Source organism: Aquila chrysaetos, chromosome 2 (assembly GCF_900496995.4).
Source record: "Aquila chrysaetos chrysaetos chromosome 2, bAquChr1.4, whole genome shotgun sequence".
NCBI lineage: Eukaryota > Metazoa > Chordata > Aves > Accipitriformes > Accipitridae > Aquila > Aquila chrysaetos.
The window spans coordinates 7,173,923-7,187,516 of NC_044005.1; the positions used below are offsets into that span (position 1 = coordinate 7,173,923).

The 13,594-nt window shown below is 43.2% G+C and overlaps 1 long non-coding RNA gene across 1 annotated transcript; it reads right to left on the reverse strand.

The window, feature by feature from the left end:
• Positions 1-5,088: 5,088 nt before the first annotated feature.
• On the reverse strand, positions 5,089-9,785 carry LOC115333585. The gene is made up of 3 exons (XR_003920854.2): positions 9,635-9,785; positions 7,752-7,903; positions 5,089-6,599 (listed from the first exon to the last, which is right to left on the reverse strand). It is a non-coding gene; the product is annotated as an uncharacterized LOC115333585 (long non-coding RNA).
• Between the last annotated feature and the right edge of the window lie 3,809 nt (positions 9,786-13,594).

Sequence of the window (13,594 nt, forward strand, 5' to 3'; positions counted from 1 at the left end):
ATTTCGTAATGTACACAGGGATGAGTAGCACTAAGGCAACGAACATAGTACTCATTATTCTTTTAACGGGAATGTCAACAAGAAGAGGAATTAGAGAGGAAATCATTGTAACTCCAAAAGAACATCTGACTAACCACTACAGATGACATGTTTTTTCCCTTTTTATCCTCTTCATGATCCATAAAGCAGGATTTTTCCAAAACAATTAATTTGGTTGCCAAACCCTTCTTAATTCTAAGGAGATTTAAAACTCATCTACTTGGAGTCTGTCTCATGGAGCTAGACCCACAACCGGATTACAAGCTATTCCATCATATGGCTGTTGTTAGCCCAGTTGCTGCTATGTCGTACATAATTGGACTGTTTAAAGAAAAAAAAACCAACCAAGGAAGACATATAAACCTCCAAGTCTTCTTTACACTAAGCCCACTGGCACCCCTGCATTTTATTATTTGTGTTACTTTCTCCTCAAAATAAAAGCTCAGCAGCCTGAGAGAAAGAGTTTCCAGAAACTTCCAAGTAATCTTGATATACAGTCCCCAAAATAAACATTAATGCTCTAAACTGAACAAGCCAATCAACAGCAATGGGCATTCCAATCCTACAGCAAAACTGAGGTTTAAGTTGGTAAAATGGCTTTTCTTTGTGTCTGGTGTTGGAGAGCATATGGCAAATTTCCACTTAACAAGAATCTTGATTTGCAACACAAACTAAGTCCCATGTTAATTCCTTTAATTATTGTATGTGTGCATGTGTTTGCGTGCACAAAAGTATGTGTTGTTTTCTTTCTTTAGAGAGAATCAGTGACCTTAAAAAAGCCGAGGCAGACTTAAATCCAGATTCACCCCTTTGTAACATCACTGACTTAGAGCTGGGATCACAGTAATGTTCTCTTTCTCTCTGCTGGTGGTGCACAATGTTCTGCACTTGATCTTTGCAAGCCAAGATAGGGCCAACGGTTAGAGAATGTCTACACTGACAGCCACTGTCTTGGGCCTCTGATGATCCAAATCAGAGCCCTCCTCAATACAACACAACCACCGTCTAGCCTTTGTGCATGTTACCTTTATGTGGGAACTATAGAGGCCATGGAAGAGGAAGGAATGTCCCAAAGTCTTGTCCTGAGATGGCACTAGAAGCGTTCATAGGTCAGCTGGTTTAGATAATACTGTTGAAGTCCTCAGTTTAGGATCTCACCCTGAAGTATAAACTCAATTGTTTTGCTGACAGCCTCATACCCTTTATGTTCCTTCATTGTGTTTCTTTTATTTAATGTACCGTAGGCATGTAATTGTTATTAAGCTTGTAAGCATAATCTGTAGAAGCCCAAAAAGTGCAGCTACATGCCCATCTCAGTGCAAAATTAAGAGGAACTGATTGTCTCAGAAGAACAAAGGTCTTAGGCAAGTGCATTAATGGAAAGGTGTTTCTTCTTCCATGAACTTTAAAAAAAGTATGTAATATGCTAGTATTTATTAAAGGTGCTGCTTTAAATTTTTTCTTTGCCATCAAAATACACTCCTGGTATGTTATTCTGTAATTGCCACATGCACAGCCCCACAACATTAATCTGATCATATGCATGTGTGAGAACAAAAGTTTCACATAAGTAAATATACTCCTTTCTTCTGCAAAGACCAAAATCAGGGGTGTCTGCTGGTGTCATTTCTTCCGTTATCCCTTTAGTGCACACAAAGAGATGAACCCAGCAATAAATCAGTGCTTGTAGTTGGCAATAGTCTTCTGATTTAGCAAATCTAAACCACTTCCAAAAATGAGGTGCTTGTGCCCTTTATCGGTCGCTTCATTCATCCTGTCCCTTTCTAACCCATTTTGTGACTGGACATGATATTGAGTGCACTTAATGCACTCTTTCTCCCCCCCTTTTTTTTTTGGTGTGTGTTGGCCTTTTTGTGACTGTTATTCCCAGGTTAAATACAAGTTGAGTTCACAAGAGTAACACAAAGAAGAGTAACCTGGGGATTACTCTACACCTGACTGCCCAATATGCATCAACACTGGCAAAATCCATGGGGCAACCCAGGATTTAGAAAGAAATAATGAATAAATTACAGAAAATGGAGTAGAAGTGGTGTTTGAAATGCAGCTTGGACTGATAATTAGAAGCCAGAATATAGTACAGTCCGGACAGAGTATCTGCCTGGGAAAACCCTATCCATTTTGCAAGAAGGGGTGAAATATTGTAAGTCAAAGGGATGCTGATGCATGTGAGGACCAATCATTCAAATTCCTATATAGCAGCCCAATTTTTACATAGAGTTGAATCATTTAATTTAAACATTTATGGTTTGGTGTGCCAGGAAATAAACTGCTTAAAGCTAAATATTTAAATTCAGATAAACTCTTTTAAACTATTTTCTTCAAAAACAAAATGCACTGGCATCAGATTTTCACCTTTGGGTTTCAGTTTTCCAGCCTGTAATAAGAGTCCAAGTTTCTCCTGTCCAGTAAATGCTACCGTTGTCCCACAGGGCCCCTAACCCCGACACAGACCCTCTTTGGAGAGGAAGGCTGAAGTGTGATTTTATGATGAATTCCAGCTTTGGAATCCAAGGTGAGATTTCTCCTCCCCGTCTCCAACGAGCAGCTTTGGCACTCCCTCTGTTGCTCTGCTCAGCAGTGTGTGGGACCTGTTTTGCCCTGCCACAGAAAAGCACAGGGAAATTCTATTACCATTTCTCATCCTCGCTCTCTCCAGGGCTCAGAGGGATTGCCCCTTCTTCACTTCCTTCTTTTTGTGCAGCTCAAGCCAACTTTACCAACATTAAATAACAATACCTCTTCCTATCTCTGGTTTGTTCAGTGTGTTACATCATCTAGAACCAAACAAACTGCAGCATTTCCTAAAACAGAAATTGTTTTTAAAAAATTCAGGCTGGCCAGCTGTTTGGAGTCTCCCAGCTGGGAATGCTGCCTTCAGAATCCACACTTGATGCTCCTGCACGGTCTCTGTATTGCTCAACAATCTGTCCATCTGACTGCGTGGCATGTCGCCAGCTCTTAAGTTGGCCTGATCTTTATCTGGGGTACCAAAGCAACATGGATTTGGACTGACAGTCTCAGTAACTGCAAGTGTCACTTCTTCTGCTAGAAGTCCCTCTGCAGTGACAGCATTGCTTTTCTTGCTAGACTGCTATCTCAGGTTGGTATTTCACTCCCGTTGGCCTTTCAGCTCTGTTTCAGAAAACGACAGAGAGACATTAATGCAGAGCCATAGAGTTACTAGTGAATACAAAATAATAAATATTCCATTTTTATATACATCATTTTTATGTACATAAATGTGTTCTTTCCAGTTAGGAGTTACATATTTGAGGTACATGAAAATGTAAGAAAAGTTAATTGTCATATAATATAGAAACTAAGTCACAAAACTCCCATTTGTCTTAACGTGACAAGAATTTGCCCCTAAATATATTTTTGCTAAAGCCGTTTTAAAACAAGCAGGTTAGGACCCAACTTTGCCATCGTTAGTTGAGTAGTACTGTGCTCCAAGGAAGCCCCACTGAAATGAATGAGATTTCTGCTAGAGACATTATCCATCACAACTCTGGGTACCAGAGTAAGGTTCTGAGAGCAGTGAATACGGTTTTTCAGTATTTTTCCTTCTTTTGTGTAGCTCCATATGTGAATGATCTAGCTTTCTGACACCACACAGGGAAAGGCTTCTCGTTGGGGTCATCACAATTTGTAAACAACTTCTACAATCCCTGGCTCAGAAGCAGCCTTTTTCCTTTACAAATTCCTCTTAATTTCAGTGGGCGTATTTGCTCTGCAGCCTGCACAAATCAACAAGGCGTTGGTTCTCTTTTCAGAAAGCTAGATAGTTTATGTACTGGATTGAGGAGAGCAAGTACCAGGTTGTCATTGTAACCATAATTTCTCTCTGTCAATTGTTATACAGTGAAAAGTAAAAGTTTAAATCTTTAATCTGGAAATAATTGATTTCGGTTCTTGTTTTCTAAGATGATCTGGTTTATGCAGAGGTGATTGTAGCTGAGTGGAGAGATCTTATACTAACTTTCTATTCATTAGCATTATAATTGAACATTTACATTTAGACCCTTTATCATTTAAAAAAAAATCTTTAAAAGAAAAAAAGAGCCTTACACAAAGAAAACAGTAAGATGGGTTGACATTGATACTTCCTTGGGCAAACTGCCATAAGGCAAAGCTTGCATCACTTCTGTGTACACAACACAGTCCCTCCATCTTATTTTTCATGACGGTGAGCAGAGAAGTCGGGGCTGGCTAAGGGAAGGTTTATTGGGCACCACACGGGCAGCCAGCCGAAGCGCAGAGTCCCCCCGCGTCCCTCTGCACACCAACATGTGCCAGGGCAACAGCGGCGGCTGGGCCACCGCTCGCTCCTGCGGCAGGCAGCCGGAGATGAAGGCAAGGCGGCTCCACGGAGGCCGGGGAAAGCAAGTGGCCCTTGGGACCGGGCTTCCTCAGCACCGCTCCCGAGGCAGCACAACCGGGCAGTGCCTCTAGCACACGTCCCTGCTCTCAAGCCCTCCTCCAGCCCCTCTGCTTTTTTTTTTTTTTTTAAGTAAACAGTCTCTCTTGCATATGCATCACATAAAAAAGCACCGATGTTCTAGTAAGTGACTTAATTCAGTATGTTCATCTTACTTCCCAATTATTTCTTATTCATAACTAACAGGATAAACACCAGCAAAAGTTACTGTATTGCACAAATGACATGCAGATGACCATTTGCACCAGGGGAAACTTAGTCACTTAAATCGGTACTTCAGCGCGTCTAAAAACTAAGGTGCTCATTTCTAGGCACCATAGCATATTATGACAAACAAAAACAGCTACAAGAGCTCCGAAAGCTCATTGTACTTCTGTCTTTGCAAAGAAGGCTACAAAAGTGAGGCTACTTCTGCACATCGGGAAACTTCTGAATCACACACTGAAACCTTTCCGTGCTTACCAGAAAGTTCCTGAAAAAGTATCACTTATGGGCTGTGCATTCTGCGTTGGGATAGGGTTATAATAAGACATGGATAATTATTTCCAAATTTCCCTATTTTCATTCTTTCCATTTTTATGGGGTTTTTTTTAGCTTTCTTGTATTTTCTGTTCTTTTGTTACTATATGGTCTCACTAAGATTCTTCATCAGATTAACCTTTAAAAGAAAACACACGCGCAGCGCACAGTTTCTCTACTGTGCAGAGAAACAACATGAAATCTGCAGCAGCAAAGAGCCATCTTAAACTACCCCCATACTTACGCTGGTATTCAGGCTCTGTCAGTCTTCTTCAGGGGCAGTAATAACATTATAATGGGACTGGGAGACAAAACTGTCAAATTCTTTCCAAGACAATCTTCCAGGCTCATCAGCATAGACAATCATTCCTTTCACTTCTGGAGTAATAGGAAGATTTTAAGCAATATCTTTTGATTTGAGTTGGACTTGAAAAATGACATAGCTGGGGGGCCTTATTTGAAATGCAACAAGACTGAAATGTAAAGCGCAATTTCCCATGCAGTCTGCAGAGAGAATGAGGCACTTGTCCCAGTTTTCTTAATTGTCTCTGATTGCTGTTTGTGTAGCACAGTCACTTCCTCGTCTTCGAAATCACCTTCAAGGGCTCCAACATTTTTCACTTCACTGTTTTAAATCAAGAAGGGCTAAACACCCACCCATTCAACCATTATGGCTCTTTTATGTTATTTATGTGGTTTATGCTATTAGGCTTTAAAATTTTGTTTATTTAATTGGCCTTAACAAGTACTTAAGTAACAGGTTTGAGGACACATCAGTGGGTCTCCGCACATGTTGATTAAGGTGTGCTTAACCTGACAGTTAATATTTTGTACCATTTTCCCAGCAGCCGTTACTGTTATGGAAGAAGTGCTAATTTTCCAGAAATGGTTAGAGCTTGATTATTATGTTGGTTCTTTATTCACACGGCTTCATTATTTTGTTGGCGCTGCTCTGTCAGAGATGAAGTAGTGCTATTATTTCTACTCCCAACTCCTTTCAGTCTCTTGCAATCATTTAGGCACATGTGTGACATTACTCAGATAAGCAATTCTGTTTGCCTTCACTGAGACTGGGCAGACGAATACACCCTGTAAAACAAGAAAGATGCTCACCTTCAGGAGTGACCACAGTATTTTCTGGCGTATACCTGGGGAGGTGAACAAGAAACAGTAAAAATGACGGTCATATGTCCCACCAAATCTTCTTTGTTTAAGTAAATAGCTTTCATTCATAAGAGAAATTCTGCCAGCTGGAAGCACTAGAGCCTCTCTCAGTTTTTGGGGAGCCCGAAGTAGCCAGGTAGTTAAAGGAGGGAAAGGTAAGGTATTGAAAATTTCCAAGAAAGGTTGCAGGTGAGTGGAAGCCAGAGAGGCCACTTCGGCCTCTAAAAATAGGAAGTCTGTTTCAGTCTGTGGCTGGAATATTAGAAGCTGGTACTCTCAAGTTATCCGACACAGCAGAAGTCCAACTTAGCTTTTTACATCAAATTATTCATGAAAGTCAGCAGGAGCTGGAGATAAACTATTCATTCTGTGCATATCTATGTGAAAGGAACTCTCAGGAGAGATCCTCAAGGTCCTGCCAAGAAAACAAGTGGAAGCATTTTAAGAATGGGAGGAAACATTTATAATTGAAATCACCAACAGCGTATTTTGATTAGTTAATTCTACCAGAATAAAGATGCCACCTTTCCTTAGATGACTGGGGGGCACAAAGGAGAGCAGAGGAGGATATGAGGGCTGGAAGAAATGTGACAATCACCCCTACATATTCTGCCAGCTTGCTTTTAAACATGGCACCGTTGGACCTCTGTGGCCCTGCTGCTCAAGACATCCTGACCTGACCAGAGAGTACCCAGGTACACCTGCCACCTCTCTCCTTCATTTCTTCCCTAGTTGTCAAGATAAGACTACTTGTCTTCATACCACTATCAGCTTCTCATGGAGATGCACCTAAAACAACGCCTCCTACAACCTAATACTCATCCAAAGGGTTTCCAAGACCATGTATTGGGTAGCCTCTGATTCCCTAACAGCACAGTTGCAAATGAAAGGCAGGACTGTAGACAGAAGCTGTCTCTCTTTTGCCTTTCTTCACTGGAGAAATAAAAAGTTGAAATGCTGATTGAATGTTGTCTTATTTTTCCATGGCTACTTGTTGTTGTTATTCGCATTATCATAGCAATTCTGTCCAGTCACGGATCTGAATGTGCTGCACATTGTTCCTGCCCCAAGGAGCTAACAACAACAGGATGAGAGACCACGGATGGGCAGAGCCCAACAGACCACTGGAAAGGAAACAACTAAATAAGCCAGGTTAGCATGTGTTCAGGGAGACTCAGAACACCTGCACTTTCATCTTAGAGAAAATAAGACTACAGTAATATTAAAGACAGTGCCAGTTTCAGGCCATTTAAGCCAACTTTGGTTTTTCCCCACAAAAAGAAATTTAATGACACATAAAATGTGAATTTTCTTCAAAGCCCCTAGTCTAGCAACAGGGAAAGGGAATAAAGGATGTTTTTAAAATGAAAGCTTTTGCTTTAAATACAGCATTCAAAATGAAAAGTATTAACTGTTTTTCATTCTTTATCTTTAATAACATGTTAAGGGGTTTCTTAGCAGTACTTGTGACAATGGGAATAAGTCAGGGTTAACTTGGCAGAAACCCCAAACCACACTTAGCTGTTCCCTATTGTAACAGTGAACAAAGGTTTTATTAACATCTTACCCCTTGTCGGGCCCAAGAGTCCCTCTTTTCAACACAACAGGAGCTTTGAGTCTTCAATTTGCAGCTCTGCGGAGGGTGTTTCTGCCTCCAGATTCAGCATGTTGTTCAGCATTTGTTTACATTTATTTCCAAATGTCCCCATCAAAAGTTATCTGTGAGAAGCAGAGACATTTAAAAAACAGAAGTATTTTTAAAATGTATCCAATATGGGCACAAAATCAACACACAAAAAGCCTTCCGAACTCCAAGACTGTGCTGCACATAAAAGATGGGATGGAGGAGGGGCTGTAGTTCATGAAGTCCCCAGTCTGTAATAGCAGCAGAGGAAAATCAGAGCAAAAACCCCTTCATTGAGAAAATCTTGCTCCCCAGGTGCCTACTGGTTCAGGTGCCTCAGAAAATCACAGATGTCATGCTATCAGGAGGAGAAAAGGTATCACACCGCTTGCTATGACAACCGAGTCGCATTCATCACCCCACCATGTTGGTGGGCCTCGTGGGTGCACAGGCTCTGGGTGCAATTACCTCCACGGCATGCCATAGCTTCTGCTGCTCCCCGGTCTGAACGTAAGTCCGTATCAAGCGCTCCGTGCTCAGCTAGTGTGAAGGGTACATAGGAAACAAAGAAACAGAGGTTTTGGTCAAACGGACATAGCAGACTTCACAGTGGCTCTTGCTGTTGGGGAACCTGGAAGGGGCAGGAGGTCTGAAAGGACTCAGACTTTAACAAAATACAGCCAGCAATTGGCTCCTGTGCCTGTCCTCCTGCAAACCCCATACCAGCACTGAATGGGATCGGATAGAAACAGCCTGGAGCGACTTGGTAGGATCCTGTGAAAAGGTGACAGCAGAGGCTGCACAGTGAGGTTAAATATATCCTACTCAGCTCTGAGGGAAACTACTAATAAATCAGCATGCACCCATAGCATGCTTCTCTCTCAAACAGGCTGTCCTTGCCCCCAACACTCAGCATCAACCCTATCCCAGTCCAAAACAAAAGTGATTAATTCACCGACTCTTGAGGACCCACCGTATTGCCAACCCGTGCTCCTTGTTGGATTTAAGGTGAGGCATTTTTGGAAAGACAATCTGCTGTCACCTGGCAAGAGATATTTCAAGACCAAGCATCTAATGGTCACTTTTAAAGAGAAACCTACAGCTTGCAGTCCTTCACAGTAAGGTGGTGATCCCATCCCAGGCATTTGGCTTCCCCCCAACCAGGAGGGATAGGCACCTCACGCACACACCTTCCCCACAAGCACAATACCCTCTATCTGACTCGAGCCCCGAGGCCGTCCTTCCTAGTATGTCAAGGTTTCCTAGTCTGCTTTAGTATCCAAACATGTCAGCATTTCCTGATGCATTTTGTGCTAAACTTCAAGGGCACAAGAGCATGTTGTGCGAAATGTGTTCCCTTCCTGCGTGGAAACAGCCGGCCTTTAACCTTGCAATGATCCGCTGGCTCGCACTCTGGGGAAATGCACCTTTGTGGCCTCAGGGCACTGCCAAGAAGCATCCCCCGTGCTTTTCGCGTCCTTTCTAGTGGAAAAGCTGGCGGCAAAGGGATTGGCATGCTTTTCTAAACGGGAATCCAAAAAACATTGACTTTGCATCGAGTTATAGCAAATTTATTTTGTTTTTCAAAGCAAAGAGCAATCTCTCAGCTGCTTCACCAGGTTCTGCGTTTCCAGTTCATGTTCCAGCTGCCGTAAAATAGCAAATAAAACAGGCTGCTCTCCTACCTCGAGAGGGCACCACGAGACAGTCAAAAAAAAGGAATGGAAGCAAACAAGCTTTACCTCAGGCACCAAATATTCCTGTCATGAGGATGTTCAATTACAGTAATTAGCAATAATCACATAAGCAACAGGAGCTTCCCTTACCTCCTTTCACCCCTCCGAAGAATGGAGTCTGCTTCATTAAAACCTCAGCTTCCTCCTTAATCCCACGGACCCGTTCATGGGGGCTTCCTTCAGAGACCTGAGGACCTGGATTCACCACCACGGCTTCCCAGTGCCGCTGCCAAGATGTCGGGTCAACGTGTTAACTGCAAAAGGCAAAACGTATTGCCATGAATCATCTGACTTCAAAACGGAAATTTTAAAAGGGGAAAAAAAGTCTTAAATGTTAGCAGGACCTATTAAACAAACCAGAGCCTACCGTTAGTGTGACTACCACTACGTTTTCTGTAACAACTCTGACCTACTTACAAGAGATGAGCTCTGTCTATGAAGCAAGATTTGTTTGCTTTTTTTTTTTAAATTATGTTTTCCTTCCTACCACCTGGTATCCAACCAACTTAGCCTGACAGTACCTAATTTGCAGGGGGAAAGCTGAAGTTAGCAGATTCACTGAAGCTCAGATGAAACCACATTTGTTTAAAGAAAACAATTTTCTACCTTTTTAGCCTGGAAGCATCTCAATCCAGTAACTTAAACACAAGGCCGTTCTTCCACCCTCCGAATGGAAGCGTCCCAGCGGGGAGGCGCAGGGCACTGCACTTGCAGGGCGTTCGGACAGCAAGGCAGCCCCAGGCAAGGCACTGGGCTACACGTCGAGCCACGCAAGGAATGGAGCTGAGGGGTTAGTATCTGCAGCCCACATCTCTGTGAACCCAAAGAGATTCATACTACCATGCCATGAAGACCCTATGCCCTGACCTGCTCCAACAATGAAGTTAGGAGCGAGCAGATTAATTGTAAATATCCTAAATGAACTTTAGCAACGTTTCTACTTCCTTTCTTTGCTACACCCACTCTATAATGTTGTTATTCTGGTTGCACACCTTCTTGACAAATCTAATTTTTGGTGCTATTGATAGATTTGCAGCATAAAACCTGGAGGAAACCCAAGAAATTTCAAACCAAATAAGTAAATTTTAAAAGTAAGTAAACTATGTTTATCTGTTAAAAATCACTCAGTGAGTTTGGGTAAAGAAAGGTAGCTAGAGGGTTTCGAATGTGCTTAAATTTCTCAGTGTGGGTAAAAGAACAGGCCTAGGTACTCCTGACCTCCAAATAGGATGAAAATAGAGGGTGCCTCCAGCACAAAGGCATATTCATTATTGACTCCCCAGAAACCGGGATTATACTCCTGATGTCCTTAATGCACTGTCTGAGCCATCCATTACAGACCGGAAAGTCTGGATTCAAGGTAGGGCCCAAAGTAACAAATCTTCACAGCTGGGTGTAAATCCATGTCATGATCGATGACTGTCCAATGTGAATGGCAAAGGTAAAGGAAGAAACCATGAGCTCTATCAGACTGCTCCATGAGGCTCTAGGTCCTTTCTACCCCCAAAATAACAGGCAACATGATAAAGGCAAAAAAAAAAATTGGACATATTCAGGACATTTGGCAATCTGATGGTGATTCCAGTCAGTGACATTTCACAGCCAGTATTTCGCTGTATTTTGTATACTCAGGAAACAACACGGACACTCTGCTTCCTCACCATAGGTGAGCTGAGGGCAGAGGCGGTGAGGCCTTGTTGTTGGAAAGAACAACCTTGCAGAAAAAACATAGTATACAGAGGAAACTATGAATTTCAGCTATATAAATATACAGAAAATAAGTGGTTCATTCATAACCTAGAGGATTCCATTCACACACATTTATTTTGGGGCAGAATTGCTGTCATTAAAACAGAAATGCTATAAATACAAAATTTTAGGACTCAAATTACAACATGGAGAATTAAATACCTGCAGTTCCTCTTTTCTGTATAAACTTACAAAGCTAATCATTGTATGGAGTGCTTTTGTCCTTGTTTCAGATTTCTGACAGTCTCCAGAGCTCCGGATGATGACATGGTCTTATACATGTGAGGGTCGTGAGTTAAAAAATTAGACAACTAACAATGTGTGGATTTTATGGGAACCTCAGATACTTAAACCTCCGTCTCTCCATCTCTGTCCCAAGTGGTCCTTTATAGAGACTTACAACAGGCAAACAGCAATCTCATCAAGTTCAACCAAGAGAATTGCAAAGTCCTGCACCCAGAGATGAACAACCCCAAGCACCAGTACGGGCTGAGGCCAACCAGTTGGAAAACAGCTTTGCAAGAAAGGCCCTGGGGGTCCTGGTGGACAACAAGCTGACCATGAGCCAGCAAGGTGACCTTGCAGCAAAGAAGGCCAACAGCCTCCAGGGCTGCATTAGGAAAAGTATCTCCAGCAGGTCAAGGGAAGTGATCCTTCTCCTCTCTTCAGCACTGGTGAGGTCACATCTGCAGTGCTGGGTCCAGTCCTGGGCTCTCCAGTACAAAAGAGACACGGACATACTGGAAGGAGTCCAGCAAAGGGCCACAATGATGGTTGAGGGACTGGAGAACCTGTCATATGAGGAGAGATTGAAGGAGCTGGGACCGTTTAGTCTGGAGAAGCTCAGGAAAATCTTATCAATGTATACAAACACCTGATGTGAAGAAGTAAGATAGAGCCAGGCTCTTTTCGGTGGTGCCCAGTGAGAGGACAAGAGGCAACAAACACATTGACATACAAGAAACTCCATTTAAACATACAAAAGTTTTTACTGGGAGGGAGGTCATACACTGGAACAGGTCACCAGGAAGGTTGTGGAGTCTCCATCCTTGGAGATATTCAAAATCTGACAGGACACAGCCCTGAGCAACCTGCTGTAGTTGACCCTGCTCTGAGCAGCGCTGGGACTAGACGACCTCTGAAGTTCCCTTCCAACCTCAACGCTTCTGTGATTCTGTGACTGCCTAGCCTGTTTTTTTCCAAGTTACTGATGTGTTTTGCAACAGGAAGAGCAACAAGCTGTATCAACAAACTCTTGCCACTGGAAAAGCTGAATTAATTGCTAGAATCACACCAGCCAGCTGGCGTGAATGCGAGTTTCTGTTCAAAGGCCTGCCAACGTAAACATTATTGTTGCAGAATCTAAGCTCTAGCCGTGGGCTATATGCCAGATTTCTTAACGTGCCTCAAGAACTTAGACATCGTTAGCCACAGTGTCAGCACCCTGATAAGAGCTGCATGTGATAGCAATGGGAGGGGCTGGCTGGAATGGTGATTGAGCCTGTGCCGCAGGCTCTGCTGCACGAAAAGGGCTACGGATGCCTTAGGCCGGCCAGAAAATCATCCAGTGACAAACATGTGCCAGATACAGGAAAGAACTATGAAGATGGTTACAGAGCACCCAACAGAGAGGCCTGGGAGAGCTGACCTTCTTGTACTCTGGGGAAAACTGTCAGCAACCCCCAGATTCTCCTGTCCATTTCTAGTCTTCCACCCAGCCCCTGGACGAGAAGCATTTCACGAACATTCATTTAAACAGAAACATTGTGCTATTCCGTGACCGTAGGTGGAGTGGGAGTAACGGCCAGGCACCAGAGCAGAAAGAGGTAAGGGATAAGCAAGACTGAACACTGCTGGGAAGGGGTGGGCTGGCAGCCATGCGTATATTTACTGTGGCAGGAGAGGGAGAGGACGAAGGGGGCAGTTGACTCTTGTTAACGCTGCGTGGTGCAAGGGGCAGGGAGGACTGTGTCATGCTGCCATGTAGCCGTTCCCCACCACCATTCAACCCACCACGTCCAGCCCCGCGGGCTGGTACGGGACATTGTCCCAGCCTGAACGCTGCATTCGGCTGAGCCTTGGGGTGGAACCATCCAAACCTCTTCATGCATGGAAAACAGGAACGGAGAGAGAATGGTCCTTCCCTTCCATTTCCTGGTTAAATGATGAGCTGCTTGGTCGAGATAAGGGAGATTTCATTGCAAACCTTGCCTATTTGGCAGAGGGCTTTTTTAAGCTCCAGTTCCTGGAATACATTTAAGCTTTCATTTTTTCAGGCCTAATGATTTCAGAAAAAGCAAT